Source organism: Plectrocnemia conspersa, unplaced genomic scaffold (assembly GCF_051122295.1).
Source record: "Plectrocnemia conspersa isolate PC_06_02 unplaced genomic scaffold, ASM5112229v1 ptg000008l, whole genome shotgun sequence".
Classification (NCBI taxonomy): domain Eukaryota; kingdom Metazoa; phylum Arthropoda; class Insecta; order Trichoptera; family Polycentropodidae; genus Plectrocnemia; species Plectrocnemia conspersa.
This window is the reverse complement of record NW_028277172.1, coordinates 3687176-3706063: the sequence shown is the minus strand read 5'-3', so window position 1 is coordinate 3706063 and position 18888 is coordinate 3687176. Positions and strand designations below refer to the sequence as shown.

Below are 18888 nucleotides of genomic sequence, written 5' to 3'. Positions count from 1 at the left end.
AATAAAAATATAAAAAACCTATATACGTACAATAATAACCGGATGATTTTCAGGCGCGTATGGTGAGCTACATTCTCTTTCGCTCACTCGCGTGCTATATGACGAGAGTGAGTGGGAAGAAGTGGGCGTGCTGAACGCATGTAAAGCACGCCCTTATCTCTCACTCACTCTCGTCACACAACACGCGAGCGAGCGAATGGGAATGTATCTCACGGTACGCGCCTGATGATTTTACGTATATTTTTATATATATGTACTAGGAAATCAATCAGATTAGCGAAACACAGTTAAGTTTCTTCAAAAGTTATTAAAGAAAAAAAAACAGTTTTAATAAAATTTGTCGCTATATCAACAAAAATGTTTTTGAAAAAGGTCAACATGACAGTTTTCTATTTTTTAAAAATTTACAAAAATTGCTGCCAATTAATACTACGGTTTTTTGCTATCAATATAGTTTTTAAATATTTATTATTTTGAACTATTCGAATATTGAATAGTAAAGGGAAGAATATCCGAATATATTCGTGAAAAATCAGTAATGAATGAACCATGATATTAAAATTCCAATTATTAATAATTTGTATTTAATTGTTACCTATAAACTTTAATAGGTGGTTTATATTAATTATTTTTTTTGCAAAAAATACGATTAGTACATAAAAAGATAAAATAAAATATTACTATTTTAATCTGTATTGATTTAAAAGAGATAGAACATTAAATTCCAGTCATTGAGAAAATCCACAACTGCATAATAATAAGTTAGAAATATGAGTATATAATGTAATTTCGGCAATTACAAATTAGTTTTTCAAATGTTTTGATTGTAGGTTATAAGTTGTTTTAGCCAAGTATGTGTTTAATAACGTAAAGATAAGCAAAATAAGTAGGGAATATTTGGGTTGTAGAAAATGCAGAGGTATATCAAAGAAAAAATGACTACCTGCGTTGCTATAAAAACACAAAAACGCTTTAAGCAAAAATAAATTTCAAATTTTTAAATTATATTTTATGTTTATTTACTTTAAAAAGTTTTTTTACTAATTTTTGCGTAAAAAGATAAAAAATCAATCTGGCAACTTTACTTAAGCAATAATACACAATTATCGTTTAAGAATTAATCAATTTTTGGCGTTATGTATAACTTATTACAGTGGTTTAGAAAAAGCGCTATCTATTTATTTTGGGTGATAGTAAACAACATAAGGCCGGAATAGCGTAGTCCAAAAAGCGCTGGACTGATGAACGTAGAGACCACGGGCTCGAGTCCCGCAGCAGACTTGAATTTATATTATTTATAAAATATTAAAAACCAGCTTCAAAGTGATATCGATAACACATAATAGTTTATAATTAATTATATGTGTTTTAATATCAAAGTAGCTGACTATTGACCTGAAAGACGAATCCTATTGGGTTCGCATCCTATGTGGACCTTGGTGTTTCGATCGTCACAGATTAGGTTTACCCAGATTTTCCTTATCTCACGGTTGAATATATCGTAACAGTACATATTATATGTTAAACATTTTTTTAATAATGAGCTATTTCATTTTTATTCTGAGCATATGCTTTTTTTATTCTAAACATTTGATATTTATTTTGATGAATAATATAATTATGACCATTCATCATTTTAATTCTGATTTATGTTTGATATTTATTTCTGACCATAAATAATAAAATTTTGCACAAGATTTTATTTTTATTCTAATTCAAAGTTGATTTAATTTATTGCAAAATTCTAGCATCAAATCAGCTTTGTAATAATCGGACGGTCGCCCAACATGCTTTCACAGAGGAGATAATTGGGAGGTGGAGCTAAACCCTAATGCAAATGGCTTTCAATTTCCTTTATTCGTTCATTCAAAATATGTGGTATCACTAATCGCCATTAATATTTTAGAGTAAATTGTATTTTGTTGTACAAAAAAAAACTGTTATTAATCAGTGTTTAGGTGACTGCAAAAGGACTCCAATTCCGAAATATTTATATTCGATATTTGTCCTTGTATTATTTCGCAGCTTAGCGTATATGTTTTTGTAAAATTATAAATAAATAAATAACTTTCAATCTAAACATAAATACGCAAAAAAATATTTATATTGAAATTAGGGATTTGTATAGAATTATGCAAAATTTTATTTAGGCTTAAAATACAATAAAACACAACCCCAATAACAAATAAAAAATAAGGAGAAGAATTTAAGGATGAAACACCGTTAAGGTTTCGACCTAATTTGTGAATAGCTCTGCGTGCAAGAAATATCCTGCAGTCTTTAACAATATGTCTTACTTACAAGGAGGCAATGTGCTTCAGCAACAAAGCATTCAACGCATGAACTTGTCTTGTTCACGCAACATTTATGAAAGTATTTAATTTGATTCATATTTGTGTTTTTTACATGGGACGAATTCAATGAAGATGTTGTTGATCAGATTTAAATCGTGCAGTGATCGAATCTGCTTAACAGATATCGCTTTCATTTGCCCGGCATGCGTGCCCGCCCATCGATCGCGATACCTTAAGCTTATTAGGTCATCCTTATCACTGGGCAATGATTTACGAGCGGAGCTTTCATATACATAACATAATGTGTGCATGCGGGCCGTACGACCATCGCCATGGCATCGCGGTGCCCGGGGCGAGCGGGGGCGTCAGCCGCCCACCGGAAATCGATATTCGCCCCCCGCCGCCCACGGCTTCCGGCCCACCTGCCGCCCCATTCCGCCCCGTGCGCCCACCTTTCCTGCCCTGTCGCGGCGAGGCTCCTCTCGTTGTACGGCCCACGCACACGGGTTGTATCGCAGATGCTTAAAATCAATTTGATTGAGCACCTCTTTTGGAGTGTCTGGGGGAAAGGGTTGTGCTTCTCACCACTGTGGCGTGGGCAGCAGATGGGTCCTTGTGTTGTGACTGTTTAACCAGAAAATCTGAGCGGAGCCCTTGAAAATATGTTAAGGTAGAAATATAGCTAACCTTGATTAAATCTTAATGCGCCATTAGATTTTTTTAATTATACATCAATCAATCAATTATACTTTTTTTAACGTTTTTCTCAGTACCAAGGGTTGCGATTAATCCCATCTTTTTTTACGCCTTATAATTAGGGTTTTCAATGCCAGTACCCAGATATTTTAGATCAGTTTTTTAATATCAACATTACTCATTAATAAATTACTGTACTTTTTATACATAAACAATTTAGTATTGGATCGTCTCGTGTTGTTTATTTGTGGTATTTTAAAATACATTTCTTTATATATAAAGGATTTTTATGAAGATTGTTTTTTGAATTGGCAACACTTTTTCCAACGACAGCCAATTTAACAGCTGATTTGTGCTCAGCTTGCTTTGCCATTTCGAAAGCCTGGATAAACAAAAATAGCAAATTTATATTGTGATCAGCTGGCTGGATCAAATTTATACGCGCCCCTATGTTGCGAAATTGACTCTTGATAAAATCTAGGAACTTGGAAGGAAGGTTTTATCTTATCCACCTTATTCTTTAGACCTTGCTCTTTATTTATTTTAATCGTTGCAATATATTCTAGACGAAAAAAATGCAAACGATGCGCGAAGGGGATTATCGGAATATTTTAAATCAAAGCCTCTAATATTTCATGCTAATGGATTAAAAAATACACAAGTGGTGAAAAAAGTAGTTTATATCTTTAGAAGAAAATCTTTAAAAAAAAATTTTAATTTGTTAAAAAACGACGTTCATTTTGGAATTACTTCCTATATTTGCAACGAAGTTTAGATGTATGCCAAATTCATTTCTAAGAATATTAAGGCATTTAAAAGTTTTTAATATAGAATATAGAGTTCTGACTGATTGAATCTCATTGGTTTTATACTTATTTTTTTTTTAAATTAAACTGTTATTGTGGATATCCAATTTAAAATATAATAATATATTATGTTATAAATCTCAAAATATATAAAAAATGCTTTAAATATACATTTTCTTAGCTATAATCACATAGAATTTTAATAAATTAAAAAAAAATAGTTTTATTAAATATACTTCAATTTATCAGTCATTTTATTAAATATATGGTATTTTCTTTTACTTTGAATAATAGTAGTAGTACATAAATATTTTTTTCATAAAGATTACACCTTTATTTAATCAAAATCAGCATGTATCTTCATGTAGTATTTCGTTTTTTAATATCATTGCTTAATTTTTTTAGACATTTTCGAAGGAGTCCAATGTTTTTCAATATTGAATTTTTTTATAAAAGGACGGAATAGCGTAGTCCGTAACGTCTCAGATTAGTAACTCTGAGGTTGCGGATTCGAGCCTCGGCAGCGGCACTCGAATTTTTATTTATAAAAAATGCGCTATTATAAAAAAAACTTGCCCCAGCTCCGGTGACAACTATTGGTTATGAATTATAACATATATAATTATTTATAATTAATAATATAGATGTCACCGATATCCAGACTTTCAGTCTGGTGGTTAATATAATACTTACTTGTAGGTATTCATTATATCTGATTGACTTACTCAGTTGGTACAGAATTACCCGTTGTAACGCATTGGGCTTTCGCCTGTCAGGTTACAAGAAAAGATTAAATAAAAAATAAAAATAAAATAATACTGTTTAAGTTGATTATTATTCTCACAGTATGGATGTATAATTTGTTTGCAATAAATTCGGGTTCATAAGCTTGCCTTATATGTATTTTAGTCTAATTTAAACTATAGCAAAGCTTTCTCATTAATATATGCTATTTTCTACTTTTTTTTTATAAATCAATATTAATAGTATATTTTTTTTAAATAAATACAGCATGTATAAATTTGTATTTTAATAACTTGGGATATTTTAGGAAAAAATCGATTATTTTTTAATAAATTTTCTTAAATAAATTATTAAAATAAAGATGATTTTTATTTTTTAACATAGACAGGTTTCAAATAATAGTAAAAAACACTAATCATTTTTACAGTGTGGTTTTTAATTTTTTTCTGGAATTAAACTTGTATGTATTTTTCAAAGTCTGGTTAAACTAAAATAAAGCTTTTTTTCAATTAACGTGATAGATTTAAAATATTATTATATAATTTAATATTACTGATTTATGAAAAGTATTGAGTTTAATTCAGAATATATTGATTTTTTTAAGCCTTTGCTTAAGTATATAATACATATTTAAATATAGCTGTTACCTTATTTAATTTTGGTATTTTTTTTGTAAGAAAAGCTTAGATTCATTATTGATATATTTTAATATTTTTTTCATACGATTGAAGTAAATATTTTTTTTTGTAAAATTATACACTGATTTATGCATTTCGTCATTTATTAATAATTTTTTTTTGCCTAAATAATTATTTTTGTGCAGAATCTACTGTTTTTAATAGAACAAATAGTTTTTTGTTATGGAAGATTTTATTATTGATTCGAGCTCTTGCAGCTGATTTTTCATATATTATATAGCTACAACCAATCAATAAAATATTTTATTGCAATAAACATGCTAGAAGCAAAAATTAATAGAATCTACTTAAATGTGCTGTAAGCCAAATAAATTATTGATTATGACAAAAAAAATATTGTACCAAAACCAAATTTAATGTAATTCATAATCAATAAAAACGATCTTTTGAGTATTTCATCTAAGCAAAAATGAAAAAAAATCATTCAGCAATTAGTAGCTTGTATTTTGACTTGTAAGTCTAATTATCTTATTGTTGTAGATATAATCGTGTGATCATTTTATTATAAACGTGAATAATTTCTCAAAAAAAAAAATATACCTAATTGTAATCTGTATTCCAATTATCATAAGTTTATTATTTGATCAGTTTATTTGTTAGATGTATAAATATATAAATGTCGTCAAGTCATCTACGTACAGTTCCTCGTTAATTTAGCTTCAGTTAATCTTAATCACCTGATCCATAGAAGTGAACCTAAACCTCTCTAGTAAATTCGATTTACTGAAAAACAAATTTGAGTTATTCGAGTCATTACTTTCACAAATATGTAGATGATATACTAACGCTTTACAGGTGCGTAATATTTACATGTTTTTGTACAAATGGACAACGTAAACATCAGAAAGAGATTTCGTTTTTGTTTTTATATCTGTCGAAAGCGAGATGTTTTTAATTAACATTTTTGTGTATACTCTCTCGCTATCACTGTTTGTCGTTCCCTACAGATGGGTATGTAGGCTATTAGGTCAATTTCTGAATGCCTCGTTGGTCTGATGATGCGAAAACAATTTTGTTCGAGTGGGGTGAAAACCAGAGCCGTTGTGTCGCAGCGGGGTATGGGGTGACAACCCTTTGTGGGCGCTCTCAGGTGGATGAAAGGACTGTGTGTGTTGGATGCTTTGGTACGATACTGTCTCTCGTCTGCTCTCTTGCCGCAAGTGTGATATCCATTCATTGACCCGCTTTACCCCATTTCACCGCTATCATATCGCACGTTAACCCTTTTCGCTCGCAATTTTGTTTTCATGCGGTACAATGTCCATTTAAACGTTTTGTGTGATGGTGACGTTAATATACTTCTTCTTTAATTCTTAATTGTACATTATAATGTAATGAAAAATAAACAATATTAGTTTAGGGCGCGTAGCCCTAGGGGTGGTTGACCTCGCGGCCAATGAGACTCTTCGGTGAATCTTATTAGATTGTTTATTAAGTTATATATGGACGATTACGGCGTGACGTTTCTCGCGATGAAATGTGCAGGTGATTATGTCTCAGGGCACTGTGGCTGCGTGTGGCGAGTGTCAGGTGTGATCTTCAGGTCTGTCGGTGAGGGCGCGTGGCTGGTTCCTCCGGATGACTGCTCTCTGGTCGTCTTTGCCCGTCTCTGCTGTCTCCAAGCAGTCTGCGTCGCTGGCTCTCTGCCTGGGCCGTCTCGTATCGTACCTCCGATCGTCTCTTGACCGTCTGCCCTTTCCTCGTCGGAGTCCGGGCTTATATCCTTTAGGGGAATGCACGCTAGCTGGCCAGTCGCTACAGTGGCTTCTTAGAATTCGAGAAATCGGATTTGTATTTCGAAAGCCAGTTTTTTGCTTGGCTCTAGATTTTGGTTTGCATTGTAATGATTGATTGCGTCCGTACCGTTTTGTCACAAAAGGGATTCATTTAACGACCCGTGTTGTGTGTGGTCAAAAGAAATCTCTCGTGTGGTGTATGGTGTTTGTCTCATTGTTAATGAATGAACGTTTTTGGTCACGGTCATTAACAATGAGACAATCGCCCTTCTAAATGTGCCTATATGTGTGGTCGCCACATTAGTGTAAAGCTTTTTTAAATTCGAAATGATTGGCTGATCTATATACTGGAGTAATGGAGTGGCGTTGAGAGGAAGAGACTTGATCTTAATGAACTCAAATACTTCCAAAAAGTGGTTTTCAAGGTGTGGAGGATGATCTATAACCATCAATACTTTGAGTGGCAAATTATTTATGTCTTCACCGCGAGAAGAATCATCGGCTGTCGAGATCAAACATAAGTGACATAATACCGACTTCTCGTATTGCAAGATATCGTTTTTAAAGTTTATTTAATTATTTATCAATGTTGGCTTTATTGTCAGCAATGATTTAAAAAAATCTTAAAACTCATTTAGTTTTATTATTTTTTAATGGAAAAATCTTTTGGTTGTTCCTGATTTATTTATTTAATTCCTCTTTCATCGTCAGTGTCACAATCTAATCTGATCGTCACTAGTATTATATTAATTGATTTCAATTACTTTGATATCTGAACTATCGTCACTAGAAAAAATACGTATAATATTCCTATGATAATCCGCAAACATATAATATTCCTAGGATAATCCGAAAAAAATAAAATGTAGCGTGTTTTCTCAATGGAATAAAAAACACATTAAGTTTTTTTATTATCTGTTTATGTTTATATATTATTTGTTTTAATTAATACAATAAATAATGATATATAGAAAAGTTGAAATCATATAGTTTTAGTAGCACATGCCAGATAAAATATATTATCACTAATAAAAATACCAGTGAAAATGTATTATGATATTATTCCACTGAATGACATATTAAAAAAAATATTTTTAGAATAGATTCGAGACTGTTTTAGTCCATATTATTTTTCAAGAATAATCCAAGAATCAGGGACGTCATTTTAGATTTTTTAGAGAAGGGGAGGGGGGAGGGGTGGTGGAAAGATGACTAATCAATGGTCGTTTTTTAATATTTTGATTTTATCAATAATAATAGTATTTCATTCAATGACAACATTTTTCTAGCCAAATTCAAAGGTGGGGGAGGAGGAAATACCCCCACCTGTCCCTCCATAAATTGCGTCCTTGAGCATCTCTATTGGATTCACCTATGCCGTCCTTAATTTTAGCATTATTTTCTAGGAATATTTACCCTTGTACATGATTTAGTTCTAATTCTGTGCGGAAATCCCACGCTGATAACAACACTAATGTCACTCGGTCGTTTCATGGGTTCTTAACCATTAGTTTCAACAAATATAATCTAAAATATATTACGCATATTTTATTACTTAAAAGTCTTAGGACTCAAACCAGAATCTAGATGGAGGTGGAAAAAAAGTATTGGATTGACAAGCTGGAAAATGTATCCTTACTCTTCCTAGCCATTTTATCCATATTTTAATTGAAAAGCTTGCCTTTTTGATTTTAAATTAATTTGGTATTTAGTGCAGACTTTTGCGTTTAAGGAAAGAAATGCATGTCAGATTGGGGTGGGGTACATCGAGCCACCCTGCATCCGCGCGGCCGGTCTCCTCGCGGGTCTTGCACACACAGATCATTCTATACTTAGCGTCTTATTCCCGTCTTCTGTTTATGTCTAAACTTAACGTTAAAAAAATCTTTGGGCACCGTTCCTCCGCTAGAATTAGACGTTCAAAAATACTCAAAAAGCACCGCCGATGTCTGCCATGGCTGATGCAGAGAGCTCCGGCGCTCAGTGCGACCGACGCCTCGAGCTGAAGCTCGTTGTCTGCCATCCGTTGCGTGCCGTGTCAGTGTCGTATCAGTGCAGTGACATGTCGATGATCATTTGCCTTCGCCGCCACAGTGAATGTCACCGTCGGCGTGTGGAGCGCCGCGAAGTGACGGCCGCGAGGCGGCGCCGGCGGTGGGGGCACCACGTGCCCCCACTCTTGTCCCCATCGTACCGCGAGGAAAGCGATCTTCGGTGAGTGCGTTATCTACATGGATGGAAATCTTGAAAATCGCACCACCATGACTTATATAAATATATCAATTCTTGAATGAATGACTGTGTAACTTACGATATATAGAAAAAACTAAATAAAAAAAAATATATACAAATTATAAATTGGCAGTAGGTTTAACCGTTTCCTATTATACTTCTTATATATAATAATAAGCATATTGACATTTTTTAATCTGATATCTATAATCATGGAAAATAATACAGAATACTCTCAATTATCCGCGCTGTTGCTGGGGAGGAAGTTCATAGACACTTTAAAAACACAGATAATTTAAACTATGATATTATATATAGCATGTATAGCATGCAATGTTGTCATTTTTCACCAAAAATTAATCAAGTCATCTTCCTTAAGGACGTAACGTCTGACTAGTAACTCTGAGGTTGCGGGTTCGAGCCCCGGCAGCGGCACTATTATTAAAAAAAACAGCGCCAACTGCAGTGACATCTATTTAATATAAATTATATAGCACATTATAATTATTAATATAGATGTCACCGATCCACAGACTTTCAGTCTGGTAGTTAATACTTACTTGTAGGTATTCATTATGTCTGATTGACTTATTCAGTTAGTAAAAATTTGCCTACGCTTTGGGCTTACGCTTGTCAGGTTACAACGAAAGATTTAATGAATAAAAAAGAGTTCTGAGAAGACCAACACAGTTTCACACACAAATTGTTTACACTTCGACCCATGGGTCAAATTAAACTTGTGACATTAGCAGTACAATTTTTGTAACCATTATTCGTTTTTAAAATGATGAGAAGCGTTTTCTATTAACAGTACTGTGGCAACCATTTACTTATACAAATTCTTAAAAAAATGTCTTTGAACGAATCTTCCAAGATCTCCATTTATGCTCTTTTTTGGTTTTAATAATCAACAGATTATTTTTATTTTAGTTGTCTTAAATTATCTACGTTTTTTGCTTTGAATTTTCACAGCACATTATTGTTATACACACTTTAGATGATTTAAAATTTTAAAAACTAAATTTATTTCGAATAATCCAAACCTGGATAATCGAGAAAATACTGTAATTATATTGACGAAACATCACCTCACTATTGTTAACAGGGTAGTAGTAAAAAGTAGAAATCGAGCGTTAAATTTCAGGACAAAACCTGGTTTCTAAGCTTAAATTTTTCAGGTTTTGGATCGAATATTTGAATATAAATTAATTAAGAAAAAATATATTTATATTATCAAACAAATATTTTTTATTATGTATTAGTTAATTATTTAATATTTTTATTATAAAAAAAATGAGAGCTACTGTCAGTTTTCACATCTTATGCAAACTAATTCAATTTAAAGGGCGTTTTAAAATCTGAACTTTTGAGTATTATTATGGATTTTTAAAGTAAAATTTTTATATATAAAACTGCTACAAAAATTAGGCTTCTTTTTAATTACTGTTCAATGGATTTTAATAAAAATATTGACTCATGTTGTCATGTAACTACTTTAAAAAATACATCCCATTTTATATACTACGACCTAAAGGTACAAATAATAAAAACAACATCTCTAGTATATGTATTTATTGGCATTTCCAATGATGTAGAGTCTGACATATTTCTTTTTCCATTAGTATTCTTATTTTTTTACGACTGCGTGTGACGCGTCGTTACTTATTGTATATACATATGTACATATTGATTTTTTTTCACGCAGGTTTAATGTTCTTATATTTACTTTCTGTCTCAACGTTTCGCCATAAATATTTAACAGCATCATATACAGTTTTTATCATAATACAAAGTTAGTATTGAGCAACACGTTTAGAAAAATGTTTTTTAATATAAAAGTAAATATGCCATATTTCATAGCTACTCAAACTTTTTCATGGTACAATACTTGAAATCTGATAAATAATATGGACCCGTGTGTTTATTATTTGAAAAAATGTTGCTGATAAATTATTAACTACCGCCCATTAGTGGACGATTCAAGCTTTAATGGTGGGCGATGGGTGTTTAATCCGGTGCAACAAATTACGTTTTTCTTCCATGAGTCGTAACAGTGCTATATAACAACTTCGCATATAAGACTATATATGTATAAATAAAAATATAAATTCAAGTTATTATTATTTTTTACATACCTTCTCCCCTCTAAAAATAATGTCAGACTCACACTAAATTGAGCTACTGGTGGTAAGGAAGTTTTATCTTATGAAAAATACAATAAGGAGCGGTAGTTATACAAAAGTTAATGAGCCCTTATTTAGAAGTTTGGATTTACTTGTTGAGATTCCCTGATTACTGATTGTCTGGACTTGATGCGACGTGGTATTTGTGTGAGTACGACTAAACTCTTGTTCATTCCAAGTCGCAAGCGAAGTGATGGAAGTGTCAAGTGTATACTTGTTAAAGTTTCTAGCAGAAGTGAATTCTGTGCGGCCGTGTTTGAGCTTGTGTCAAACGCCCTTAAAACCAATGCAATGGTTTAGGGTGGAAACAGATTATTTGTTATTGTTTAACAAATATATAATTATATAATCATAGTACAATGATTCAAACATTAATAGAATTTAAAAATATGTACTAATTTCTATGAAATGTGCATGTGAGTGTTCAGATACTTATCGACGGAGGTATTTAATGCATTCTTTTGTATTTGGCACTGATTATTTACTTTTTAAATATTTTTATTGTAGTGCTTTTTAACACTTTATGAAATTTTGTTCTTAGAAAAGCCAATTAAAGCAGTTAGTTTTATAATGTTATAGCAAATATCTGCTACAAATTACCGACAAATCTTTTTTCTTACTATTATATATTATAATGAATGTGTTTCTGCTGCAACATAACAAAAATGTTAGACAGTTTAGGTGCGATCGAGCGTTGTTCAGAACATTGAATACACCATGAATAACTAATGTATGTAGGACGCTAATGTATTCAGAGAGACGAACGAAGCGAGAATAACGATAGAGCGGTAGCGGAGAGAACGCTTGGCTTGTTGTGTTGCCCTCTGACAATGCTGCGAGCCCTAAAATACCTTAATAATGACTATATATTATTATACTGAGCATCATCATAAATACTGAGCAATGAAATGTAATAAATACTGACTGAAAAAAATGATTCTGACCATCTGTCAAAATAATTCTTACCATTTAATATAAATTATTAACATATAATATTTATTCTGACTGCTTATATTAGATCTTTTAATATAAAATCTAGCATATGTAATATAAATTCTGACCACAACCGTAATACAGTTGTAACTCAAAAAATGTATAATAATATATTTTTATATAGCAAATTAATATTTAATATGATGTTTTATATATTTATTTATTTGCATAACCAGTAACAATGAAAATTATATTTGACATTGGGAATTATAATTGCCATTGCTGCTTTTGAGATTGTCATATTCGGATATTCGTTTTTTATTAAATTTATTAAATTCCACTTCAAGGGAAATATATGATCTAATATAAATTCTTCTTGAGTTCCACTCGAAATATGATCACATTTTAATTGTGTGTTTGTTGTCTTTTGAGTTTTTTGATTAGAATATATTTGTTAAAAAAAATAAAACTTTTAGTAATAATGCCACATTAAAATGATTAAATGATTCCAATAGTTCTAAGAAATATTGTAGATGATCCGTGGTTATTTGGTTAGCTAAGACGTAGTGTTTTAAAATGTTTTGCTGTTAAACATGACAGTACGTCAATATCAAGGTAGCCAATCTCCTTAATGTGTATAATTTAAAAATATAATTGAAGAAGACTAAGATTAATCTGAAGTTTCATTGTGTAGTATAATTAAAAACTTTTACAAGATTAACTAATTAAACATATATTATTTTTTTTTAATTTAGGGTAAATTTTATTGGTACTCATATAGACAGTTTTAATCCATAAAAAATATTATTGTATTTGAGTTTTATAGGGGTGTTAAAGCAGTAGAAAATGATTGTATTGACGATGAAAGACATTCTTTTTTTTTTGTTAATAAACAATTGATGACTTCGCATTATTTTGATTTAATTTAATTCTGGAGCTTGCAAAAAATTAGGCGTCAGTAATACAATAGTTTTAAGGCTAATAAAATCAAAAAAGCTTGCCAAAAAAAAGCACACAAATCGAACTGTAACTAAAAAAATCTTATATACATAATTTGTTCTGCACTTCTTTTACTGTATCATTTACAAATACAAAAAGCGGTTATTTCAACGGTTAGTTAAAAAACAAACTGCATAGAATTTCGCAAAACGCAAATTATATTGACTGTCTGTGGTCTGTTTTTGATATAACCCACTATAATTTTTTAATCCTGGCAAAATGAACCGGTGGTTAAATAAATTAATGGCTTAATTCTCTTGCACGAAAATGGCTATGAAATATTGCCTCAGCCATAATTTAAAAAAATCTTAAAAGGCAACTAAATTGCTGATTAATTTCAACCACTCCAGAACTACACCACCGAAATAAGTAAATGTGTCGATTCATAAAGTTGATTATTAGCTGAGAAAAATGTATTTGAGTTTGAAAGGTGAAACACGCAATTATTTTCCTAGCAACCTTATATAATTGAAATTCAATATTTCGATAGACATATGTACATTCAATTTGGTGTATAGATTGACCTCAAATTTGTTAAATACATTTTTTGAAGAGACAATAAAATTAGTGTGTTCTTCTTTGTTTATTTTTAAAGCATTAGATATTTTGACGACATTCTTTGCATTTCACTACTTAGAAATAGTTTATGAATTCCTGGCGGTTTCAGCTCTTCAAAGAAATCCCTTTAGATCCGTGGAAAAGGGTTCGTTGTGGTCACTCGGACGCATTCTGGCGACATCGGCGCCGTCCAATTTGGCAAATGCGCTTCGAGGGTTTCGCAATCTGGGATGCATTAGTGCAAATTGCGAGCTTTAAGCTCTTTCCAGGTCACGGACGTACTGCAGCTAGTCTTTGATGATAATTAGATTTATTTAATGTATGTCGATAGCACAACTAACGATGGACCCTGTGGAGCGGTATGAATTGGCTGAAATCACGAGGTTCGTTAACCGTCATCATAAATAACAAATTGTCTCTATTATTCCGAAAATACCTAACTGGGAAGAACGGAATTAGTTTAGTTGAATTTAATTATATCAAGCATTTTTCCGGCAAATCTCTATTATATCCTCGGGATAATTATTATAATGGGGGTATTATGCACGATGGCTCTTTATAGAAAATTATAATGGGTTAATCTGTATTACGCGCATATTCCCAGGTAAAGCCGGTAAAAAAATTCGTTCGTGTCATGTCTGCGTTACGTCAGAAATAATAGGACCGTTGATTATTAATTGAAATAAAATGATTATTAACGAGTTAGTTTACAATAATTTATTATTATTACTTCAAATTGGTAGTTATACGCACGTATAGTCGTAAAGATAATAAAACATGTATTAAATTATAAGACGAATATTTAACTGATGTGTCTAGCCATGAACCTGGTTTCTGGTGAAAGCGTGCTTTTAAATGAAATAAAATACATACAATTTGTGGTTAATTTTATGGAATTAGTGCTTAAATATTATTTGCCGCGGTTGCCTCCAAATTGGACGTCCAATTTTTCAGCAGCTGGGGTCGTATATCGGCAATAACGCGGCGAATGTTGACTTCCAAGTCATGCATCGTCTCTGCTTTATCGGTATAAACTAGTAAATATACCAGAGGTGTTAAATCACCCGATCCTGAAGGCCAATTCACAGGTCCTTTGCGCGAAATTATGCGCTCATCAAATGTTTTTTCAATAAATTATGGCGCGCGCTGTGTGGCATGTTTCCTCGTTTTGTTGAAACCAAAGCTCTTCCACATTAATGCTATTCAATTTGGGTACAAAAAAGTCAGTAATCATGGATCTAAAGCGCTGTCCATTGACTGTAACATTCCGGCCGGTATCATTTTTGAAGAAATATGAACCAATGATTCCACCAGCCCATAAAGCACACCAAACAGTGACTTTTGTGGATGTAACGGCGTCTCAATAATGACTTGTGGAGTTTTTTCACTCCGAAAGCGGCAATTTTTGTTTGTTGACGGAGTCATTCAAAAATGAGCCTATGAACAGAAAAATGAACAGAATTTTGCGGCGAAAATTTGGATCAAAAGCAATCTCGTTAACCAATATCTTTCCGCAAAATCTTCCATTAAATGGATGGACACAGCTTCAATTGCTGTGCACGATGGCGAATCTACTCATTCGGGTTCTCCTCAATACTACGCTCCACAGCAGAAATATTTTTTTCGGTGCGCATTGTACGACGTCTCTGCGGATGCGTATTATCAATTAGAGTATGCGTGGCGCGAAAACGTTCTATGGTTATTTGAATTACTTGTCGGATGGTCGTTTAGTTGAAATTTGTTTGCTGTAAAAATTAACTAATAATCTAAATAAAATAAATAATAATTCTAAAAAAATACCCTTTACATGATAAATATTTTTTAATGCCAGGATTTACTATTGATATTTTTCACTTTGAAATAACGAATGTAGGATGTGTAGGTGTCAACTTTATTTATTTTTTAAGCATACCCTCTATTTTTTTCGTTTAAAATTAAAACACTCACAAATTAAGTTTCTTATTATTGGGATTGTTAACCCGTGCCGAATCGCTTCGAATCATGTCAATACTTGCACAGCGCGTGTCGCTCGGCTGTTGCATTTTGGTTCTTGATTGTTTGAGGACGCATTATTCCCAGTCATATCATGGCGTTTGTTAACAGTACAACCCTGTTATTCAGCTGGAGTTGATAGAAAATTGTGCTGGAAAAGAGTTTTTACAAATTTGAAAAAGTTTGCTGTGCGCACTGTACGACGTCTCTGCGGATGCGTATTATCAATTAGAATATGCGTTGTGCGAAAACGATCCATGGTTATCATAATTACTTGCTCGGATGGTCGTTTATGTCGACCGTAAAATAAACTTGACAAACTCACCCACGATTTTCGAATTAAATTTTTTTTTTTGAAAATAAAATAAAATTTCATAAATATATTCAGTCATCTCTTAAAAAAATAAAATAAAACACTAAACATATATTTTTAATTTGACATATAAACCATCACCAATTGGCGTCCGCGGTGTTTGACTTTCGGCACACTCAGGATGCCAATTGGCGTGATCGGTAGGTAAAGTGTTAAGGCATTTATGTAATCATTCTTAAAAACATAAAGGACGCGATTTTCAGCTCAGAAATGCGTGACTTACTACCTGCATTATTTCTTTCACTAGGACAGTGGCTTCGAACAGATATACATATTAATAATTCCTATTAATATTTGTTTTATTTTTTTTAAAACAACATTTGATTTCTCACAATTTAACAAGAAATTCTCGGATATTTTATGCTTTTTGTTGTCTTGATTCCCGGAACGCAGACCTGAGACTTTCCTATGACTTAAGAAAATGTAGATTATTATATTATTAAGTCATTTATATATATCAGGTATATAAAAAATATAAACTTACTCTTCCTATTGTATAAAATATATAACCGATGCAACGACGTGATAGAATCTCATTCGCAATACTAAACGGAAATTGGTTCTGAGATATTTTTTGCTCAACAATATTATATAGAAAATCGTTTCAACGCTTAATCAAACAAGGGATACGGTTTTCTATTAAAATTCATTATGAATTTTTACGATAAAATCTTGTGATCCTTTGTTAAGAAGATTCAACTTCAAACAAAATTATTTTGCATAACATGATTTTTTTAATTACGTACATTATTTATAATCTAGAAATAACAAAATATTACGCGTGTTATTCCTATAAATATAGATAGAAGTGTCTCCTTTTTTACAACTACTAGTTTGTCCTTGGTATTCTAATACGTCACTGTCAGATTTTGGACCTTAAATTGTAAAATGATATAATTTACATCTCCTAAAAATTATTTAATTACATATTAATTATTTCCTAGACTAGTCGCAGTTTTGTCATGTTCGAAATAATTATCCATAGATAAATTTTCAATCGTTTTCAACAAGTTTTTTTGTTACGAACATTCTGCTTTTCATCAAAACGGTGAAAAAATATTTCGATGCGGAAATTCAAGTAAACGTCGTACATGCAGATTTTGATAAGGTATTTGACAAGGTTTGTCATGGATTATTATTAAAAAAATGTCGGATCTCGGTTGCTCGAATGATTGAACTCGGTTATTTTGTTAGCCAATTCTCAAAAATGTATTTCACCCCTTCGGGGATTCTTCAAGATAATGATTTAAACAAAATGCTGATTGCTTAAATATTACGATAAATAATTTCTGAAATTGTTGTGTACTTTTATTAGTGAATAATAGAATGAGGCATAAAGACCTTACATATTTCAAAGATATTTAAAATATTTATATTTATGAAATGTACACAAAAAACAGTTTTGTTTTAATAGATTTTAAAAATAGACGGCCGTCATTAGAAAAACATTGTTTAAGATGTCCCTGCAATTTCTTCATCACTCAGGTGGAAATCCGTCGATTCACTCTCTGATCCATTTTTTTTAAATACTTAAGATAAACATTTTCAATTACAGCTTAACTGAAATATAAGTTAGCTTTGTTGCAATTTGTAAAAACAGATGCAGTAAAACGCCTTTGCGATTGTTAAATTGATGCTCTTGCGTTCTAACGGTCTATAGCGAAATCGATTTTCTAGTTAGTAAAGATTTTATATTTTAACCAGGTGTGAAGCGCGTGTCTTGATTACAGGACGGTTATTCTCATAATACGCTTGAACAACAAAAGCAACAATGTTTACTAATCCACCTCTAAATACAGAAAAAGTATAATATATTAAATGACATCTACATCACATATTTACCCTCACTATAGCCCGCACAACGCACCCTCGAAACATGAAAGATATTTACGCCTTTAATGTATGATATATTGCAGAATAGATTTAAATATAAATTTCCAAATACAAATTACTTACAAAATAAAGAATCTCAAAGAAACGAGTGCTTGTTTTTGATACATTTATTTGGCCCAATTTAACTCTCAAATATACGACCCTTTATTATTACCATAACCATTTACCGAATAGCACTTTATAATTAAAACCATTGTGATTGCTTCTCAATTGCCGCAAAAAATCACGAATAATTATTTGGGTGTAACAATGTTTTTTTTGACAATACTACAATACATTGTATTAATACAATACTTTGTGGTAAAAATCGGTTATATGAGTTTTGGTTTCGATGATTAATTTAAGCTGATTTAATTTCAAGTTTTTGTACTTATTATTATTATCTTGCTTTTAAGTTTGTAATTTTGTTTTGTTTTAAATGAAGTTTTATATGCTTCACATGTGTCAACATTGCTACTAAATATTATTGAGGCATTATTAATAACTGGCTGTGGTAAAAGGAATGATGTTTTTATTTCTCGCATTACGTTAATATCGAATGACGTGTCTTTTAACTTTAAAAAATTTCGATTAGATATGTTTTTGAAATGACTGTAAATAAATTTAATATATTTTAAATCACCTAGTTTTTATTATGATCATTTTTATTCTAGAAAATAATATTATTTGAAAAATTATTGATATACAATAAAAACAATATTTTCATCAATCAATTAAAATCAGTATAGTCTTTTAAATTATTTTTTTATTT

At 31.4% G+C, this 18888-nt stretch overlaps 1 protein-coding gene across 43 annotated transcripts in view; it reads left to right on the top strand.

Annotated features, from left to right (window-relative positions):
* Positions 1-18888, top strand: part of Mef2 (myocyte enhancer factor 2) — a 268497-nt gene that overhangs the window by 54576 nt on the left and 195033 nt on the right. For 2 of the 43 annotated variants that reach the window (XM_088190451.1, XM_088190484.1), the window contains exon 1: positions 8940-9188. The exons of 40 other annotated variants lie outside the window; for them this stretch is intronic. The gene's annotated coding sequence lies outside the window, so the exon portion shown is untranslated. Of the gene's footprint in view, positions 1-8899; positions 9189-18888 lie in introns of those variants that run through there. One more of the 43 variants, XM_088190485.1, reaches the window with a different exon arrangement.